The sequence below is a fragment of the Mustela erminea genome, chromosome 6, assembly GCF_009829155.1.
Source record: "Mustela erminea isolate mMusErm1 chromosome 6, mMusErm1.Pri, whole genome shotgun sequence".
NCBI classification, from domain to species: Eukaryota; Metazoa; Chordata; class Mammalia; order Carnivora; family Mustelidae; genus Mustela; species Mustela erminea.
The window spans coordinates 55,019,576-55,041,779 of NC_045619.1; the positions used below are offsets into that span (position 1 = coordinate 55,019,576).

General features: G+C 42.8%; 1 protein-coding gene across 3 annotated transcripts in view; it reads left to right on the forward strand.

Moving 5' to 3' along the window:
• Positions 1-22,204, forward strand: part of ETV6 (ETS variant transcription factor 6) — a 231,700-nt gene that overhangs the window by 120,565 nt on the left and 88,931 nt on the right. The window lies entirely within an intron of this gene.

Genomic DNA, 22,204 nt, shown 5'->3' on the forward strand with positions numbered 1-22,204 from the left:
CATTGGCACTCCCCAGGTCAGCACACAGAATGCCAGTAGACTGTTTCCCTTTGCCCGCTTTCATGGAGGAGGCTTTAGCAACTTGTGCACAATGAGTTTTGTTTCCAAATCCTATTAGCATGCTAAGAAGCCACCTATGCCATGAAACAGTGGCCATGCCCAACTCCAAGAAAACGCTGGGCCTGGCTCTTTAACATGGGCGGCATCTAACTCTTTGGAAATATTTATATACTTTTTAAAAAATGGCTCTTAATAATATCTGTTACATATCAGTAAGTCTAAGAGCTGTAAAAGATCTCAGAGATGATATTTTTCAACTTGTCACCTGAGTCACGAATGTCTCAACAGCATCCTAGATGCAGCAGGACATTGAACTTGGATATGGTCAGCGAAGGGCACATCACTGTCCCTTTTCCACCCCATTCTTAGATGTCTCCGGATGTGATGAGACTTCTCTGAAATTCAATTCATTGTCACTTTGCTCTTTGGTTCGCTTTTGCCATGCAGGACCAGATGGAACATGTTCCTTCTGCATTAATTCTAGAGACAAACAAAACTTTGGAATCAGGTATGGATTTGACTCCCACCATTGCCGCTTACCAGCTGGTTGAATTTTAGAATCATTGTATGATCTTTTTTGAACTACTTTTCCTCATTGGTAAAATAAGAAATAATAGCAACTTGATAGGATTAAGATATAATGGAGAGTACATTATACTGTGCCTGACCAATAGTCTAGATCCCTAAGAAATGCTAACCACCCTCCTCATTATTATGCATTCAAAGATGACTGTCTTGTCCTTTCAGTCTTCTCACTTGAGAAAAGCCCTCCTGGGAAATTTACCATTCTGGTAAATTTACCAGAATGGTAAATTTCCTCCTAAGCCCCCTCTGTCCCTGTTCTTCCAGTTTTATTAATGTTGGTGTGAAATGTGGTCTGCACACTGATGGGGCTGAAGGGAATGGGACTATGACTTCCAGTAGATGCAAAACTAATTGCTGAATGAATAAATAGGCGATTATTTCATCAGTGTGATGTAAGGCTAAGTTAGCATTTCAGTATCAATGTTTTACTCACGTTGATCATTTTTACTTGGACTGTTGCCAAAGTCAGAATTCTCTTCCTTTATACTTCCGTGGTTTTTTTTTTTTTTAAGTCAGATAGATGCCTTTACATTTAGTCCTATTAAATTTCATTTAAGTTGGCTGAGGCAGTTTGATCTTATTTCATCCCTCTTGAGAATCTCTTCTACTTTATGTCACTTTTTAGATGAGTAGTCCCTATAGGGCTTTATGTTAATTATTTAGAAGGAAAAGATTGAATGGGACAGGATCAGTGAAAGAGCCCTGTGGCATACTACTAGAAACTGTCTTCCAGGTAGGAAGACTTTATAAGTATGTTGTGGTTATGTAGTGTTTTATGACATATAAATCTCTTTTTATATGCCATATATTATGTATGCCATAAATGACATATCATCATTTTTGCAAATGTGTGCAGTGGTACTGTATTTCAATTTAACCCGTAAGAAAATGTCAAGATACACTGTCAGATTATTTGCTGAAATCAAGAAGTGCTCCTTGGCTCTCCTGAAAAAATCTTTACCAGCTACCCTCTTTCACTTTGCTTATGTGCTCATGATAAACCTAAAACCCGATAGGCTTTTTGGAAAAAGTCTTCTTGGACCAGTAGTGGTAAACAGACAGTTAATCAATTAATATACTCTCAGTGCTTTCAAAAGAGAGAAAGGACAATGGCAGTTTTGCCTGAGAGGAGTTCTTAACCTGGAAAAACATCTAAAATACATCTGAAATCTACTGAGAGAGAGACAGAATCCTTTATTCTTTGACCATAACAGTATATATATGCGTGTGTGTGTGTGTGTGTGTGTGTGTGTGTGTGTGTGTGTGTGTGTTTTCTCCTAAGGAACACTTATGATAATGGCTTTTATATTTTATTTTCATTTTAAAATGGACTCCGTACAGTGTTCACTAATGTAATAGAAAGAGGGATTTGGGGATCGCTGGGAAATGCTTGGACTCAATCCATTATAGAATGCTCATGGTAACAGGTTCAGAAGGGGATAGCTTTTTTTGCCTACGTGCTCTTTCTCTCCAAATACCTTTTCAGAAAATTCTCAAAACATAACTTAACAGCCATAACATCAAAAGAGCAGCCACCTTGGTTTGTATGTGTATAAAATTACATATAAGTTAGCCTCAAGTGTGTTGACCAAGAAAGGCAATTAAATTATTTCTGTGTCCAAGAAAAATATGGCAGTTCTACATCACTGTAGGACAATAATTACAAATCTGTGAAGAAAGAAGTAGGAGCTAGTTTTTGAGGGGCTTAGGGCATGTCATACTGAGGAGTTTAGACTTTACCCTGAAAATTGTACAGCGACTCAAGGGGATTTCAGTAGGAAAGAGAAGCGATCAGATTTATGTTTAAAAGCTTTCATGGATAGCAACATAGAGGATGGGATGAGGTAAAAAGCTGTTGGATTGATCCAGGGGAGAAAAAATCCTACAAGCCCCAAACCAGGGTAGCAACAGTGTGGCTGGAGTGCTTGGGAAATATCCAAGTGATATTAAGTCGATTCGGTGGGAAAGGCTGAGTGACAGCTCAGATGAGGAGGGTGAGGGAAAGCAGCAGGAAGAGATGGCTGTGTGGAGCACCACCATCTAAGGTGGCAAGATGAAAGGAAGAGCCTCTAACGAAGCACCCTGGGAAGGAGGATGGAGAGATGGGAGAAAGTGAGTTTCAGGAAGGAGAGAGTGATCCTGAACAGCCAAGTCCTACGAGAAGTCTGGTAAGATGAGGACAGAGAATGTCCCTGGCTTTTACAAGGGAAAAGTCACCAGTGGCTTGGAACAGTTTCTGAGGTGGGGAGAGGCTGGTGAAAACTGACTTTCGTGAGCTTGAAGGGGGAGAAAGTGACGGTAGGTGTCTCTTCGGTTGGCTGTGGAATGGAATAGATCAGAGAAGAGCTGGGGACAACTGTGGTGAATGAGGGTTTTGTATGTTCCATGGTGGGCGTTCGGCTATGAAGAATTGTCTGTAAGAGTTGAGAGCTGGACATAGAGGAGAAATAAGGGGTGACCGATAGAACTAGGTCTTGCAGAAATAGGAGAAAATGAGATACAAAATAAGAATGGGGGTGTTCTTTTGTGTTCAGTCAGAGGATGGGTTCATTGCATTGAAACTAGAAGAAAGGCATGTATAAATATAGCTGTAGGAGGGCAGGCTGAAACGTGACGGGCATTCTCCACAGAATTCCATCTTTCCCCCAGAGAGGCCCCACATGGAAGGGGTGGCAGGAAAGGAAATGGGAGAGTGGTTGATGAAACCAGAGACGGGTTGCTTGGCAAGTTGGGGGCCTGGCCTTGCCTCCCAGCAGGAGACAGGGCATCTATGTCAGCCCAAGTCCGTCTGTCTGTGCTCTTTCCCCTGTGTTGGCCGACACCAACTACAGTGGTGTAGTTGGGGAGAAAGGAGATGGCCAGCCTCTTTATTTCGGTAAATATGGAATACCTGCTATATGCCAGGTTCGTTCCATACCATTGAAAAGCAGCGGCTAACAAAGTAGAAAAGTGAGTTCGTGAGCTGTGTGGTTCTCTGGGTTAAATGTATTCCAAGCACGGAGAGCAACGAAGGCCTGCGATGTATTACAAAGGCACAGCGAGGAAGCAAGTGTGTCGAAGTGATGTCTGGCAGGTGAGGGACACTTGGGTTTGGGAGGAGGGGTGGGAGCAGGAGGATTCGGGAGGACCATGAAGGCCGCTGTAAAGAGTTTGGTTTTTAGTTTGCTGCTGAGAATTTTAAGCAGAGGACCAACAGAGTCCAACTTTGATTTTTTAAAGGATCACTCTGGCTGCTGGAGGGATAAGAGGAGGGAGAGTGTGAGAAGGGAGGGAAGAGCCTGAAAGCAGAGAGGCCTGCTAGGAGCCAGTAAACAGAAAGTCTGGCAAGACATGATGGAAGGTTAGACCCCACACATTCCTACCTCAGGGCCTTTGCACTTCCCATTCTCTATGTCTGGGATGCTCTTCTTCCAGATATTCTCATGGCCCACACCCTCACTGACATCTTTAGATGTTGGCTCAAATGTGAGGCCTGAGTAGCAACCCTTCGCCCCTCACCAGCATACCCTTTCCATGACATTTTTTTCCCTCCATAAAATTTGCCTCCATTTGACATAGTATACGTTCTACTTGTTTATTTACTTATTGTCTGTCTTTCCTGACCAGAGTGCAAGCTTTTTTTTTTTTTTTTAAGGTTATTTATTTATTTATTTGACAGAGAGAGATCACAAGTAGGCAGAGAGGCAGGCAGAGAGAGAGGGGGAGGCAGGCTCCCTGTTGAGCAGAGAGCCCGATGCGGGGCTCGATCCAGGACCCCGGGATCGTGACCTGAGCCGAAAGCAGAGGCTTTAACCCACTGAGCCACCCAGGCGCCCCGAGTGCAAGCTTTTTAAGAACAAAGGTTTCACTCTGTTCATTCATGACTGCATGCCTGCTAGCTAGAGCAATGCCTTCCCTGAAGAGGTGCTCAATAAACATTTGTTGACTCGATTAAGGAATGCATTTCTTCTCTCTCCATCATCACCAATGCCACCTCTGCCATTACCGTTAGTGAATAATGGCAATGTTAATATTATGTTTCCTTACTATATCTCCCTTTTTTGTGAAGATGAGATACATCAGGCTTCATCTGTCGTCTTCCTCAGAGTCAAAGTATGTCACTAAGCCATGGAGTCAATTTCTTGGCTCCCAGTGTAGCAAGCAGCCTTGCATTTGGTTTGTGTCAGTCTTTGCATCTGTGTTTAGTCACGTCGCTCACGCGTTTCAGAATCCTCTAGCTTAAACTCTTGAGTAATTCTGGACAGTGGAGTTAGCTGGGAACTTGAGAACCAGATGAAGGATTCTGCCAATAGCATGCCTTATGTGCTTGGCATCTAATTTTGGGCGCTTGTTTTAGCAGGTTTGATTGCATAATTCAACCATTGGCTACAAAAAGTGACCATATATCCAGCAAGGGGAGGAGGATTTGGAGGCACAAGGTGGAAGCTGTTCTAGGGATTCAGAGAATGGGCTAGGGTTCTTGTTTTTAAAAATATACCTGCATTTCCAAGGCTCGTGGGATTATTCCAGGCATTATGCACCAAGCATCATGGTGTATTACTTCCTTGGGGGAGTACAGGGTGATTCTCTTGTTGTGGTCCTTTCATAGCAGGTCCGTGTTTTATTATATTTTTTATGCCTGAATCCCATGTTTTGTAATATTTTCTGTCCTATGAAATCTGTATCAATTAAGTACAACTTAATTTCTTTTCCCACCTTTCCCTAGTTAAAGACATAAATCTGTAGACTGCTCTCGGAACTTCCAAGTATGAAATAACTGTAAATAGCATCTGAATTGATAGGATTCAAAAATAAATGCTAGGAATTTGTAGATTTCCTTGCCACAGCCTCACTGTGGGTCATCAGTAGGATTCCTGATATTTCTGAAGGGACAAATTTGATGCCTTTTGAGAACCTTCGGTTTGTCTCTAGAGGAGAGACTTCAGGGTGCTTTGTCCTGTTTCCTTCGTGCGGAATTTTCAGTTGTAAGTGAAAGAGCAACTCTGTGTCAAGAGTCAGGACAGTAGATCTGTCCCTCAGCAGGCAGGTGGTCACGGGCAAGTGTCTTGGAGAAGAGAGACGTGGGAGAGTTTTGAACCAGGTGACTTTCCAAAGGCTCTTCCACTATGAGAAAGTACAGGTCCGTGCCTGTTGTCTCTTTTTGCAGCCTTCAGGGTTAATCAGAGCTCTCGGGAACACTGTGACCTTAAAGGGAACTCATTGACGTCAGCAAAGCAGAAGCTGGCCCCCTCTAGTACTCTCCTGGGCACATGACCCATGCCCTATTTGAAACCCTGAATCTTTCCGTCGCTGGCAAATGCCAGTATAATTGATAACCAATGTTACCGACTGAAAGAGCTGAGAAAGACCCTAAGGTATTTTCTAGCCCAGTGATGGCCCCAGACACCTATGTGTCTGAAAAGAGAAATGGGGAGGCAGGTGTGTGTGTGTGTGGGGGGGGTGGTCCATGAGCCAGCTTTAGTATTCCAAATGCCCCATGGTAATTTTATATTTGAGGATAATATTGTAAGTTTAATCAATGTAAGGAAGCACGAGGTTCTTCTGCTTTGGGCAGGAGTTATCAATATGCAAATAAATCAGTTAGTCCTAGAAACTGCTCTTGGGGAAGCAGAAGCTTTCAAAAACCAATTGCCTGTAGCTGTGATGTCCAGCACGAGTAGCCACTGGCCATGTACTGAGCACTTGAAACATAGCTGATCCCTCCTGAGCTATGCTGTCAGCGTAAAATGCACACCAGACTTCAAAAACTTTGTAGAAAAATGTGAGATGTCTTATTAGTTTTTATGATGGTTACATGTTTGAATGATGATATTTTAGATGCATTAGATTAAATAAAATATATAATTAAAAGTAGGGTAAACCCTTTCCTCTTTTTACTGTGGGGACTAAAACATTTTAAATCACATTGTGGGGCTCACATTATATAGAAGTGTGGGTCTCTTATAAGTGATTTCTGGGTGATAAAAAGGCTGGGACTTGTTCTTTATTTTGGAGACCTGCAAAGTGAGATCAGAGGGGTTAGGCCACTTGCTTGAGGTCACACAGCGAGTTGCTTGCGGAACTAGGATTAGGCCAGTGTGCTTTCCATTACTGAAAACAGCCCCAGGGTTACAGTGATTTGTTTTACTAGGGCTCTATAAAATTGCTTCTTTGAATAAATGCCAAGGTTCTTGTATAGATCATTAGCAGTTGTGTCCCTCCAGTGTCAAATCCAACCAAAAACAAAGAGAAAAGAAGAAGGAAGCAAAGGAAAGAGAAAAGGCCTTCTCTTACAGGACCCAGTGAGAAATCCCACTTTTCATTCTTGAGCAGGTTTCCTTTACCCCAGCACCCTGGAACATTAATCGCCAAAGAAAACCACAGAAAGAAAACACTGACAAGGAGTCCAGCCCTCATTCATCATGCTTTTCCCTTTCAACACAGCAAGAATCCCTCATTAAGAGATTAAGGCTGACCAAAAATAAATTGTTCCTTGGTCCCCAGGCAGTTCATTTGACATCACTTCCATGGGATTAAGGACCCCAGTGGTATGTGCTTAGCATGGGGCTATGTTAATACTACATAGTATTATTCTCAGAAGCTTTAAAATAGATTTTCTTTTGAGTATGGAATGTCTAAGACTTTAATGTGACTAATAACCGTAATATTTTGCCCGCAAATAGGGACTTCTCTCCCCCTCCACTGTGTATGACCAATATATCTACCTTAGAAAAATTGTAAAAAGCAGAGTGACGTGTGGCAACATCGTGATCACGTAAGGAATCGTATAATCACACGGAATGGAAATTTAGCCTCTAGTGCACGTGGTCCTTGGCCCCTTCTCCTCTGAGCCATCATTTCCCTTCTGATAAACTTTATGTGATTTTTATGGTTATCGTATTGTTACTTATGGAGTTTAAAGGAGCTAAAATTTTTATAAGGTACGTTACAGAATCTTTTATGACCCCCCACTCTCTGTCCCCTCTCTTGATTTCCTGCTCACCCGAGGCAGCCACTTTCATATCTTTTAACTGATTCTTTTGTCATTTACCTCCAGTTCTTAAATCACACATTCATGTTACTATTCTTTGTTTTTCAGTTCTAGACATTATCTGTCCTTATCCCACTGTGGCAAGTGACAGTCTGTCCCTTTACCCCCTTCCCTCAGCCCTGCCATGGAAGCATCCCAGTAGCCATAATTTTGGACAGGTCAGTATTTATACGTGATTACATATTATGATTATATAAATGCTATTACATCTGACTCATGTACTCTATTAAGATTGCTTTTCCTTTCCTGTAAGTTCTGGTTTTCCCTGGAGTTAATAAGGGTGGTATTTTTACCACATACTTACAGTTTTAATGTACTTTCTACTTAGTTTTTTATGTACTCGCTGCCAATTCACCTTTCTCGGATACAGTAGGTGTTACAAATCCTGGAGCAGAGCCTCTCAGAGCCCTCCACCTCCTCCGGTCTTGGCTTTGGGTTGGTGCTCAGCTGCCATCTGGACCTTTCTTCGCTTTGCCTCCTCTTTGAGTTTGACTCCAGTTCCCGAGTTCCATGCTTTTTCTTGTTTTAGTTTATTGTCTGCCTTTAATAGAGGACAACTTCTAGTAGCTCCCCAGGAATGGGGGTGGGGTGGCGTTAGAGGGAAAGTAAAATTTGTGAAGCTTGCATGTCTGAAAATATCTTTATTCTCTCCCCATACTTGATAATTGACTTAATAAGTTGCCTAAGTATATAATTCTAGGCAGGAAATAATTTTCCCCCAGAATTTTAAAGGCAGTGCTCCATTGTATTGTCTTTTAGTGCTGCTGTGGCAAAGACCATGCCTTTCTGATTCTTCATCCTTTGTGTGTAACTTTTTTAGTTTCCTTGTTTGTCCTGGGAATATTTTTATCCTCTGGGTTCTCAATTCACTGTCACATGCCTTGGTGTGGGTCTGTGTTCATCCATTCAGGCCACTTCAGTCTGGACATTCATTTTCTTTAGTTCTGGGAAATTTTCTCCCGTTTTCTCTGTTCTTTCCCTGAAACTCCCATTATTTATTATGAGGATGTTGGTCCTATGATTTTCTTATCTTTTCTAGATATTTTCCTGCTGCTTATACTTGAGCTCCTCTCTGGGAGATTCCTTGACTTTGTTTTTTACTTCTGGTGAGTTTATATTCCTGAGATCATACCTTTTTTTTTTTTGGAGAGCGAGAGGGAGTGCAGATGGGACAAAGGGAAAGAATCTTAAGGCCCAGTGCAGAGCTGGACGCTGGGCTCGATCTCAGGACCCTGATACCATGACCTGAGCAAAATCGAGAGTCGGATGCTTAGCCGACTGAGCCATCCAGGCGCCCCAAGATCTTACCTTTAATATGCAAGTGCGGTTTTTTGTTATTGTTCTGGACACGTTCCTCATTTTAGCATCTTGTTCTTATTTCATAGTTACAACATCTTCTTGTATGTCTGAAAGGGTAATAATAATAATTATTACTTATTTTCCCCACATTGTCTGTTTTCTCCGTGATGCATTTTTTCTGTTTTGTTTTGTTTTGGTTTGTTTTGGTTTTGGTTTTGGTTTTTAGGTTTTTTTGTTTATTTGTTTTTTATTTCTTTTTTTTTTTTTTTGCTTTGGTTTTGTGTGTTTGTTTTTGGCTGGATGGTTTTGCTTTCTGCGTTTTCTTTTACATCCAAACATGTAATGACCTCTGCTTGTCTGCTCATAGGAGAGGGGATGGAACACAGGTGAGAAGTTCCACGTGCATGAGTGGGCTTGCCCACGAAGGTGACAAGTCTGGGTATTTCTTTTAGATACCTCTGTCGTGAATAGTTCTATGTCTTTTGTCCTTGGCTACTCCCTCCCATTCCCCAGAGACAGATGCTGTCCAGGAAGCTGCCAACCTCCAAGGAAAGCAGTAGGAGGAGATGGGCTGGGGGGGAATCTTAGCAGTTGTCACATACACATCCTTTTACTCCTCCATCTATAAATTTTCAGTTAATTCCACCTTGCCATTTTGGTTTCAGTTCTTTCTCAAGTCACTAACTTTTATTGTCTCAAGCACGTAAACTTCTAATCTTCTGCCATGGGAGGGAAGGAGCGGGGACTCAACTGTCCAGATTTTTAGATGTTATGAGTGCCCACCAGTGTCCAGGCCTTTGAGGGTTCCTGTCCTGTGAACCTGGATATGTCACAGCTTTCCTTACTATGAGCTTAGGGTTCCACTTTCTTGGGTTTGCTATATAAATTACCATCGGTTCATCTGCTTTCAAGTTTCTGGTTTATTTTTCCCCTCATGTTCCTCTCCTTACCCTCCTTCTCCTTCTTGCTCTTACCTCCTCTCCTGGTGTTTTAGTCCTTGCGCTTTCTTAAAAATCTTTTTTGCTGTTATTTCAGAGAAGTTTAGGGAGAGAGAGCAGAGCTAAAATTAACTTCCTCAAAGACTGATGAATTCTGACAGTCTCTCTGCCATGGGGAGATTGTCTAAAGTATATATGTTCTGTGTGTATCAGACTAGAGCTTCCCAGGAAGATGTTTTTGTTAATTGAAATTATTATTACTAATGATCACTGCTTTACCCTTAGACAGGTGCAGCTTATGTCTCAAGTGTTTCCTGCATACAAGTCTTGTAAGGCTCTACTTAAAGGACAGGTAGTTTCATTTTTGGATTCCTGTGCCCTCTTGAAGGAAACAAATCAGTGGACGAATCTGGGTAACACCCAATTGGGTTTTTGTTTTGTCTTTGCACCAACAAAATCAACACGTGAAGCAATAATAAACTGGTTAACGTAAGTGAAGCTCTTAGAATCGTGGCTGGCCCAGCACACAGCACTATGCATATGTCAGTTGTTGCTGTTATTATCACATGCTGTGGTCTTGATAGAGCTTCCAGACCTTCCAGGAGTTCTAGCCAGTGGTTCTCAAACCCAGCTGCACAAAAAACAGAGTCACCTGATGATCTTTTAAAAAAGATTACATTTCCCACCCCAGATCGACTAAATCAGACTCTTCAAGGGTGGGTTCCAAGTACATAATGCAGCTCCAGTTCTCTGGGGGAAAAGATAAGTGAGACGTTTCAAGAACCACTCTTGGGGGTGGGGAGGTGGTGTCACATCACTGATGGAAATTACGTAGATGATGGTTTAGGAAGATGGCAAAGGAGCCAGCTCTGGGAGCTTAGACGATAAGGGAAGTATATATATGCAACAAAGAAACAGGTATGCGTGTGTGTATACACACATACATTCATATAAAGGATATGTATACACACAATAACCAAAGTGTATATACACAGCAAAGAAGGAAGTACAACCACATACATATATACATAGCTAGAAACCAAGGCATTGTTCCTGGCCCTCCTTCTGTACAGAACATTTAGGCAGAATATTACTCTGTTTCTTTATGCTGTTTTGCTCTCTTCTTTAGATCAGATTTCACCTGACTAGAAGAATTATCAAAAGAGGTTCTTTTGGATAGATGTGCATCTATTTCTGACCTCCCAACGGCAGACGTTTGTGAAGTGTTGGCCAGAATCAGCTAAGCATTTACTTTAGACAAGACCCACACTCCTAAACGGGACTCATACAGTCCTAGGAGGGATGGCATTTACATTAATCCTTATTCAGACTCAGGTTATCTGCTAATAGCGTTCAGTATTCATTCATCTACTGTAAAACCCGACAACCCTTATTTGTGGCTAAGGGAGAGGAAATTAAAAAAAGCATTACATTTTATTTCCATGTAAGTGACTTAAAAGTCTCCAAATGGCTATTTTATTTGAGAATTAATAGCAACCCTTTGTTTAACTGAAACAGTGGTATTAGAAGAATAATTTATAGACTAATAGGATTCTAGAAGTCTACATTATATAACAATTAATAGAAATCATAGAGGGGTTGGAGGGTGATGGAAAATGAAAAATTGCAGAATGAGCAGATTCATACCCACGAATATTTTACCTTATCCAAATTTTAACACTTGATTTCCAGGACTATTCCTTTATAATTCATAAAACATTTATCTTCAGATTCTGTCTGTACTTGGTGTTGGAACAGTGGAGAATAATCAGAACTTTGTAACAACAGTAGCCCTTACTCCATGCAGACTTGGTGCCAGGCACTGTCCTAAGCACTTCCTCATCGGGGCTGTGGAGAAGGTTCTGTTAAGACGAAGAAAGTGAAAGCAGAAGAGACTAGCTTGCCGGGAAGTGGTGGCGCTCCCCTGTTCACTTAACCACTTGTCTGCATGGCTTTGGCTGTTCACCACAGGTGCCTGGCCCAGAGGATGTTGTGTCCCGGACCGGGCCGGCGGGGGCTGCAGAGGGTGTTTCAGATGTAAGCCAAAGGAAGCTAGCACATGCCTCTCCTTCCTTCCACGTGCCGCCTCAATTCAAAACCAACAGTAACTCTCTTAAGGGACTATTAGGTGAGATGCGGCTCTGAGAACTCAGATAAAGTACTCAAGACCACACTCATGGACGGTGGTAGCCAGAATCCAATCCAAGTCAGATTCCACAGGCACTGGAATGCCTCCCTTCTTCTCTTACTGTTACCTTTTGCTCTGTTTTGACTCAAGCAGGGGTGGTCGGGTATAAAGCCAGGGAATGAATATGTACCTCTCCTCACAATGACCTTGTATAGCGCTGTGTGACTGGGAAGTCTGATTCCCAGGCATAAACCTGGCTGAATGGCAAATAAAGCCCAGGGAGGAAGGCAGCCTTTCCCCTTTTATGCCTGGAAGAAATAACAGTCTTCTGCATTGGCACCGGAGAGCTGTGCCAACCAACTCTGGGATTTTTCTTCTCCTTCTCCCAACCCCCTTCATCAAAAAGATACGAATGCTGAGATCATCCCAGAGAAATCTAGAATAAATACCATGAGAAAATGGTCCCTCTGGAAGGCATCTTGTTCTCCTGCTGTTTGTAATTGTGAAAAGCTCAGCAACTGGGCAGCTGGATGGGTATAAATATAGCCCAGAGCACTGACGCCCGCTGAATCCTGCTTTCTTAGAAGCACAATGGGAACCCACGGAAATCAGGGAAGGAGCAGTAAAGCCCAGTCAATCAATCAGCCTCCCCCCCATCCTCCCTCCCTCTCCATCCTAGACTTCACTGTGGGTGTGAGGATAGAAGCAGCTTTAACAGTGCACTTAAAATAGCTCTCGGAACTGGACACTGGCTAAGCTCAAAGTCAGGGAAGATGCTACCTGCAAATCCGGCCCCTGTCTGACCTGTCAGCCTAGGACTCTTTTGACCCTTCTGGTGGGGAAATCTCAGGAGCACTTTCATTCTCAGCCCAGCTGCTTGGGCACAAGCAACTTTTCTAGTGCAAGCTCCGGGCGCTTGGTGCCTCACTGCTGCCTCCATACTCAGATATCTTATTCTAACCAGACTCAGCCTCCTAAAGCCTGGGAATTAAAAATAGCCTCCTGGTGCTAGCTGTGGAATTGAAGGAGAGATACTTGGTGAGCAAAGAGGGCAGTTCTACTCCAGGCACCTGATTCTCATACCTGTGGGTTTCATTGCCTCGAAGTATTTAATCCCTTTAGGTTATTTTAATTTTATGCTATACCATCGCCCATTTTGTATGGCTATATAAGATAAAACAGTACTCCTAGATTTGCGGGCATCGGTATCATTAGAAGCCTGGATTTTGGCAGGAGAAAGCCATTATTTTGCTTGGTGGTTCCCAGAAACAAATTGCGTCTAGTTATCTTTCCATGCAGACATCAGTGGTATTTGCTATTTATGCATACATTTATTGTTTCTTTTTTCTTTCCCATTTGGCAGTAAATGCTTCAAAGAAAAGGATCGTGTCCTCTACTTTCATTGTAGCCATCCACAAAGCTTAATAAATGGCCTTACACAACTTACCGTGTTTTGTGACTGTTGAACTGACCCAAACAACTTTTCTTTAATGTCCATAGTGCTCTTGTAGAAGATGGCAGAAATACTGTGTCATCTGCATAGCATTCCAGTGTTTAAGGCTCCTTAGTTTCCGGTGGTCTAAGAGCAATCAGTGTGTATGTGTGTTTTTAATTGTTTTGTTGGATATGAGCTGCATCTATGATTTTTTTTTTTTAATTTCTAAGATTGCTTCTTCCAAATTGAACCTCAGAGTGTAATATTTGTAAAAATAAGGCAGGAGCAGTTAAAGCAGAGTATATTTAAACTGTAAATTTTAGCATAGATAAATTGGAGAAGGCCCCAAGTCAAAGAGTAGGAGCTCTGTCCACTCACTGGTGGCCGGCGTACCCCAGCACAAGACCTGCCTTCCAAAACATCCTGCTTCAATTGTCTGTCCTTGGAACCAGGGCTGTGTTCGCAAAGGAACCCCAGCTGTTCTGGCCTTGGTAGTGACTCCAAGGAAATCAGGCCACCACATGGAGACTTTATAGAGCCAAAGTGAACATCTTGAGCTACAATCGGGAGCCTTTGCAGGTTATACAGAGCTTTAATGACTGCTAGTCTAAAAACCGTCTTAGCATGGTGCCTGGCACCCAGTCAGGACTCACTGCATGTGAGCTAATAGGCAAAGAGGCTTTCACCCTTATCTATTAGCTCAGCTTCAAAAGGCCTAGAAAAATAACATGGTGAATTTGGCCCACGTGGCCACAGCAAGTGCGGTCCCTCAGCTGATGATGTTCAAATGGCCTTGGCCACGGCCACATTCTTCAGATTTTACCCTTTGCCTCCAAATAAAGACTCCACTTCACACAGATGAAGTGAAGACGCCTCCGTCTGCAGTCCAGGTACTGTCCCGTAAAAAAGGAAAGTCCATTGTGTATGAAACTTATATGAAAAAGACCAGACTAGTTAGGCTACATTCGAGACAAATGGACAGATTGAGTTGTAGGCTATTACGCACATACCAGAAGGAAAAAGAGAAAAGCACATTGTACTGGATCATCTTCCGGTGCTTGGACAAGATTGGTGCTCATCTGTTAGGTGCCATATTCATCTTTGCCCCACTGTGCACCAGCCCTGTGACGATGATCATCACCTCTAGCCCTCCTGACACCCACAGGCTGGGGGGTGTTATCCCCAGTCCACCGGGGAGGAAACTGAGACTCCACAGTGAAGGGACTTGTCCAGGGGCATCAAGCAAGTCAATAGCAGGGGAAGGGTTCAATCCCAGACCTTCTGATTCCCAGCCCAGTGACGTAGGACTAAAACAGTGGAAACAGCTGTCCAGCCCTCCCAGAGTATTCTCGGGCACTAAAAACACTGACCGTCTCAGAGGTGGCGCTAATTCTCCATCACCTACCACTGAAACCAGAGTTCTCCTGTGCTGTGTCCATGCTGGAACCCTCGAGGCACTGAGCCTGTGCCCTGATGGGTCTCCTTGCTAAAACTTCCTTTTTCTCTTTCCTTTGTTTTAAGAAAACAAATAGCGCTGAGGGATAATTTCTTGAAATAGGACTTTATCTCTCAAGAGGACTTGAGAGGAATTTAGATGTCCCTGCTTTGATGAAAGCTGCTTTCTATCCTGTAAGAACCTAGAAATCATTTGTTGGTCCTCTGCTCTGATGCTCCTAACAAGTCCATGTCATGCCATGAATAAACCTCCATTTTGGAGAGGCCATTCATTCTTTCCTGCACAGGTATTTTTATTCATATGGTGTGCTTAGCACTAGTCCATTTCTCTTTAAGAAATGCACAGGTGCCCACAGAGTGGGGGCAATTAGGGACATTTCAACAGCAGATAATGGGAGGAAACCCAGGACCACCCATTTCTGGGGAATGTGGTAGGGAGGTGTCTCACATGAACTCTAGAAATGGGAGCTTAAAAAGCAGAGGGCGTGGGGGGAGGGAGGTTTTGAAAGGGGGGTGGGGTATGGACATTGGGGAGGGTATGTGCTATGCTGAGTGCTGTGAAGTGTGTAAACCTGGCGATTCACAGCCCTGTACCCCTGAGGATAAAAATACATTATATGTTTGTAAAAAATAATAATAAATAAAAAAAATTTTTAAAAAGCAGAGGGCAGAAACCCGGCCACAGAAACTGGGATTCAGTTGTAGGACTTGTGTTATGGAGAAGGACTGGAAGATAGAGCTGGGTGGGAAACCCCGATAAGGAACCCCATGACAGCAAAGACTTTCTTCCGGGTGACCGAGCAAGGCCGAGTAAAGCCAGCAGTCGTGACTCATTACTGATTCCCCGAACAACTGGTCTGGAGCTTCCTCTTGATAAAGAAGAGGATTGGGCCTGGAGTCTGGGTGGAGCTGGACTTACAGAAAGGGGCTTAAGCAAATCCAGCTGGAAAGGTTATAGGGCGTAGAGGCACCCAGCCAAGTATCTTCACTACTGCTAAAACCCATGTTAAATCAGTAGGACTAATGTGATGCACAGATCTCTCATACAGGAGGGAGTGGACATTTCAAGTTGACATAATTTAAGGGAAAGGATTTCAGCTCTGTGAGTCTTTAAGACTGCATTATGAAGTTGGTAGACTGTTCCTGATACAAAATGGTTTTGTGTGATCTGTTTAGGGTAGAAACAAAAGAACATTCCCATCATTTTTACCATACAAAGGTTTCAGAAGATTCGCTTTTTAGCAAATACCGATCAACTATCTACTGTGATTCCAAAGACAAATAAGATAGTACAATAGTTCTTGCCCTCAAGGAACTTGTCCCCTCTTGGAGAAGACAGATAACTAACCAGCAAATTAAGAATATAGGGTGATTGGGTTTACACTTCATGTCATTGGCCCACAGAGGAGGAGCAAATGACTTAGGAAAGGAGAAAATGGTTAAGCTGAGTCACGAGGGACTCTCTTTCTCAAATAAATAAAATCTTCAGAAAGGGGGGAGGGCACCTGGTTGGCTCAGTTGGTTAAGTGTCTGCCTTCAGCTCAGGTCATGATTTCAGAGTCCTGGGATCAAGCCCTGTTTAGTAGGGTTCCCTGCTCAGCGGAGGGCCTGCTTCTCCCTCTCCCTCTCACCCATCCCTACTTGTGCTCTCTCTCTTTCTCAAATAAATAAATAAAATCTTAAAAAAAAAAAAAAAAAGGCTATGTCGCAAAGGAAAGTAAAAGTAAAGAAGAGTCTGAGGAAGGCAAAGAAATATGAAGATGCATGGTTGGTTCTAGAAACAACCAGCAGCTGGTGCCTGGAGTCAAAGGGAGTTGATAGAAAATAAAACTGGAAAGATGGTCCTCCTGTGCTAAGCTGAAGAATTCAATTTCACCCCCGAATCTGTAGGAAGCCACTGAAGGGCTTTAAGCTGGGAAAGGATGTATTCCTCTTTGTGTTAGAAAGAATACTTTGGGAACTGTGTGAAGGGGGGTTATAAGATAGGAGTCAGAAAGGCCAGTTAGGAAGGAAAATGCCTGAGTATTCGCATTTTTCTCCTATTACCTACTGTAGCCTCCAAAAGTATAGACTCTGCTCCAGAGAAGCCACACAAAATGTGGGATATTGGCCTGTGAGCCACTCAGGAGAGGGTATGCTGGTGTCAGACATCGAAAGGATTGTGCAGTGAGGAAATAAGTTACAGTAGGGCACATGTCTCAGGAAACGGCAGGAAAGCTTAAAATCTAAATTGCATTGTGGCCATGATGCCAATAAGAACCAAATTTCACTGAGTAAAATTGACAGAATGCTTTGAAGTTGCACCCCTCCCCCCACACACAAAAAAAATTAAAAGCCTGCATAGCTTCACTTCTGAGTTGCAGTTAAAATCGAAATGTTGCTTAGCTGTATGTGTGAGTGGTATTTACATTCTCACACGTTTCGGATCTCTCGAGTCCATTCTGGTAGTATTTGTTTTCCTTTGAGATGGGAGTTAATTCAGTCACACTTTCTTCTCCTGACAATAACTGCATTTTTTTTTTTTTTCCTGAGGTAGCTTTCCCTCCAACCGTTTCTTGTTGTTCTTACCCAAGACCTAGTATCTGCCAAAACAAATGTATGTGAGTGATAAACGCTGCGAGGAATGTCTGTTGGACCACAGGAAATTTCCTGTTCAGGAAGAGATCTTGGGAACTTCCTGTGGAGCAGTGCATTGTGGGACTTTTGGCTGCAGGCCCTTGACCACAGCTGCAATTAACTAAAGGCATGGGGGGAGGGGAGAGGAAGAAGAGGAGACAGCTACCCACAGACATTTTTATCCATGTAGCCTGAGGGGAGAATGGGCTAACACAGGTTACAGTTTTCCAAGTGAACTAAATGTCTGATGCACAACAAGGTCACTGGTGCCCAGTCTCCCTGATGGCCACCCATCCTTCACGGCAGCCACAGAAGCTTCCCTTAGGGTTCCTAAAAACAAGCGCTGTCACATGTGTGTCCTCTCGTGCTTCTGTCCCTCCCTGCTAAGCCTGCGTGAATTGCCCACCTCTTCTTGAGCCATACCGACTGGTTGCAGTGCCCTCAGGACCATTCATTTCTGCTGGTGTCCAGGCTTTGGAGCTGGTGACTTTTTTCCATCCCGACTGAGGTATGGAAGCACTGTGGTAAGCAGGTGAGACGTCAGCACTCAGACCTTCAAGGCAGTTTCTAGCTGTGTAATCCTTTGCTGCATAGAGGGCAAGTTATTTTCTCTCTCCACATTTCAGCTTCTTTGTCTAACCTAGGGAGTAAAAAAAAAAAAAAAAAAAAAAAAAGTCCTCTGTCTCCTGACTGGTGTGAAGATGAAATCAAATAATGTATAGAAAAGTGCCTAACCCAAGGCAGACGCTGAGAGTGTTACGTACATTTTCCTTTGAGTCTGTCACCGTTACAAACTGGAGATTACTTAGGTGTGGTTCTGGCTAGACTCAGAGGAAAAGAAAGGCTCTGAGGGGCCTTTCACCCTCTACTTCTGTGATTTGCATTTAAGGAAGGTTTTCTAGAGCTTTTGTTTTGCATCCAAGTGCACGTTACTTCCTTATGGAGTCCTCTCTGGAGAGCGGGGCTTATGTTTGACTTCCAGAATCAGTCAGTCACAGCTTGGTGGCAGCTTGTGCCTGACCGGGGATGAGTCCTTGGGGATCTCCAGCAGGGGTGACCCACGCCATTCTCTGGGTCACGAGGACTTCGCCTGCCTTCTCTGCACTGACTGTATCACCGTCTGTCCCTCTTGCTCTGCCCTGACAGATGCAGCCCCTATCATACGCAGGACTGATTGCTAGACATGCATTTATTACTGTATCATACTTATTTGTGGGTATGCATCACCCACTAGAGGGTGACTCCTTGAGGACAGTGGCCTTGTCTGGGGCATGGTATGTGCTTAACAGAGGCTTGGGAAGTTGAATCCACTTGATTTTAGGGGATGGGTCCCAGGGAGACCTTTAACGTGGGATTTAAAAGACATTCATGATATTATATTGTAAAATACCATACCAACCAGCTCGAATGATCTGTTATTAAAAATATGTGTCTGTGTGTTCTACCGACTGTATGTGTGTGGTCTGGTCCTGTCACTTGGCCTACATGCTGCATTGTCACATTTTTTAGTTTCCATCCTGGGGACTCCCATTTCTTCAGAAATTGTGGGGGGGTTATTTTTTGGTTTGCCTCTTTTCTATTTTGGAACCCTGTAAGTACAGTCCTGTTTTCACAATAGGCCCAGAATCAAAAGGCAGTGGTATCAATCTTTCATAACCTGAGCCCCCAGAATCATCTTGAAATCATCTTGAAAATGGGGTTCAAATTTTAAAATATTCTTTAAGAGTAGGTGATCCTGTGCTTGCCAGAAAGAATTAAAAGGCAGAAGTATTTTGTGGCAGACATTGTCAGAGTGTATAGTCTACACACTTCAGCAGTACAATTACGTCATGGTTTTAAAGATAAAAGCAAAAATGTGGGTGAAATTAAAGTGAGCTGCATTCATTGAAAAGTTGTCCTCACTCATCGCATTCGATTTTATTTTATGTTATTCTGGGGAGACTCCCCACATTAGAATGGCAAATATGTGAGGAAAGAAACATAACCAGAAGAGAACAAAATAGACCTTTTAACTGACCTTTCTTTTTAAAACTCTGACCTTGGTCTTTAGAAGAAAAAGGCAAAAAAAATTTTTTTTAAAAGAGATCTGATTTAGTTCAAGAGGCAACTCCATGATTATGGCTTAATTAAACCAGTTTCCTACATTTTGAAAATGTTTCTAGGGTTGGAAAAATAAAAGCTTGTTTAATGAATCTTGATATAGCCAAAAAATCCAGGTAATCAGAATGCTCCATTTCCACAGCTGGTGCTCTCTTTAATTCAGATTGTGTTGACAAAGACTGGGAAATTGAATGGTCCTCCCAGGGAGAGACCTCACTGTTCTGTAGATAACCTACTACCAGCCAGGCATTTGCTATATGAAAATGTTGCTATGGTTAAACTAGTTAGTACTACCTTCTATTTGTATGAAATCTCACAGTTTACTAGTGTTTGTGTCTTTGTTAATCTATCGTGTTTAATCATCACAAGCCCCATGTTGTACAGAGCCAGGAAATAGATTCAGAGAGGCTAGGGGCGGAGGTCGACCAGTAGAACCTGCACTCACATTGTGTCTTCTCTCTCTCCAAGTTCAGTTTGGCCTGGGGTGAAGTTGCTGGCCAAGAGGTGAATGCCAACACGTGCCAGTTAGTAAGCAGTTTTCTGACAAATCCAAGGCCAAGGGAAGTGAAATAACTTCTTTGTTCCCCTCCGTCTCTTGCCATGCTGTCCGCCCCTCAACCCCCTGCCGCCTTCCACCCCTATTCACACCCACCCTTTCTGCCCACACCGCCTCAGCCGCCTCTGCAGCTTCTGTGGGGAGCTAAGGAACTCTTTGTTTGTGCAGTCAGGGCTTCCTCACAGGAAATTTCCTGTGATGGAAACTCTGGGGAAACTTCCTGTTGGTTAGGACACTGCAGGGGGCTGATAACATGAGCCACTGAAACCTCCAAACCTCAGCTGCTGGGAAGGATGGGATGGCCCTTCCCTACTTTCTCAGAGTCTAGGAGGGTAAGAAACTGCAAGTGTACAGAAGCCTCAAGAGTCTCGCTTGGGCAGCATATTCCAGAAGGTAAAAGCTACATCTGTGATCAGCAAGTTCTTCTACAAAGTCAGACCTCATGGTTCAGTGGACTGCTTAGGTTTCTGATGAGGCTGGTACCTACAGGGACATTCTGTCTGGAAGCATTAAGAGGAATCTGAAAGGTATCTAAAGGTTCTGGATTTGATTCTTTAGATATGACTTTAAAACATAGCTGTGTTACTCTTCAATGTTACTCTTCAACTGTGAGTACAACACATGTTGATTTTCAGCTATTACTTAGGGACTGAGAATTTTAATTAATCCTTGTCCTTGGTAGACACAGTTGACTGTGTTATGTGATGTGGTTTGCTTACACCAAGGGAAAATTGTCTGGAGTATATACCACGGGATGACCCATCTTGAGCCATAGCACAAAATTCTCCAATAAGCTTTAGGTTCATTTGACCTACTCTGGACCTCTAGTGGATTGTTTTGTTGTTTGCTTGCACTGGAACAAAGGTAATCATTCCTCAATCATCTCTTGGGTTTAACTTAGCTTTGAATATCTCCAATATTGGGAATTCTGTAGGTTTCCTTCACAGCTCTCATAGTCCAAACTCAAGTTTGGTCTTCTAATTAGCCTGAGTTTTCCCTGGTGACCTGTAGACCCATTCTTACTCCTTGTGGCCTTGTGGTACAATGAAAATAACTGACCCCTGTCTTCTTTTTGTTTTCATATCAGTAGACAATTACTTGAAAGATGTCTCTTAATTATTGGATTTGCCCCAGCTCAAGTCCATGTCTCTACGAGTTTCCTAATAGGAAACTCCTCTTTACAAGTGTTCCTGGTTTAGCTGGTAATGTGGCCTTCACTTCTAAAGTACACTAGATTCAGCTGGAGTTTCTGTCAGTCTGCCCTTCCCAAACTTCTGCCACAAGCTGGTGTTATTTCTTGCTTTCTTTGTAGGAAATGATCATTCCAACATCAGAGTAAACTAGTGAACTGAGCGTATTTCCAGGTTGGGTATTATGGTTGTATTCTTGGTCCACATTGCAAATTAGGGAAGCATGAAAGAAATTATAGTTAGCGAGGAAGAACTTTGTTGACTAAGAAGCCTGCTTCCTAGACTCCTGGAAGACACAGACCATTGTTCATCTTTGTATACACAATATCTTGTAATTTTTCAGCATGTAGTCTCAATATGTTTGTTGACTGAATGACTCCTACAAGTTAAAAGGCAGCAGGTTTTTAGATTTATTTTGTTTCTAGAATGTGTGAAGTTTGCAGATTTTTGCGATTTATTTGTAAGGATAAGCTGTCCTCATGAATTAGGTATTGATCTTCGAAATGATGAATTACCAATAATGAATGATGCTGCCTGCAGTATACGTACAAAAGCTAGGGAAGATATCTTTGTAAAAATGCCTTGGAAAAAGCTTTACATAGGGAAATGCAAACGAGCAACTTAGTTTGCGACACTCAGAAAAATAGGGGCTAAGTGTTTTGCAGTATGACTTACTTGGGATTTTATATTTGATTTTATATTATAGAATGGGATTAACTGGGATGTGTTATAAACAGAGAGAGAACTGTCATTATAAATGCTAATTAGCACCATTTTCAATCCATTCTTGCTTTAAAATAGATCACGGTGAT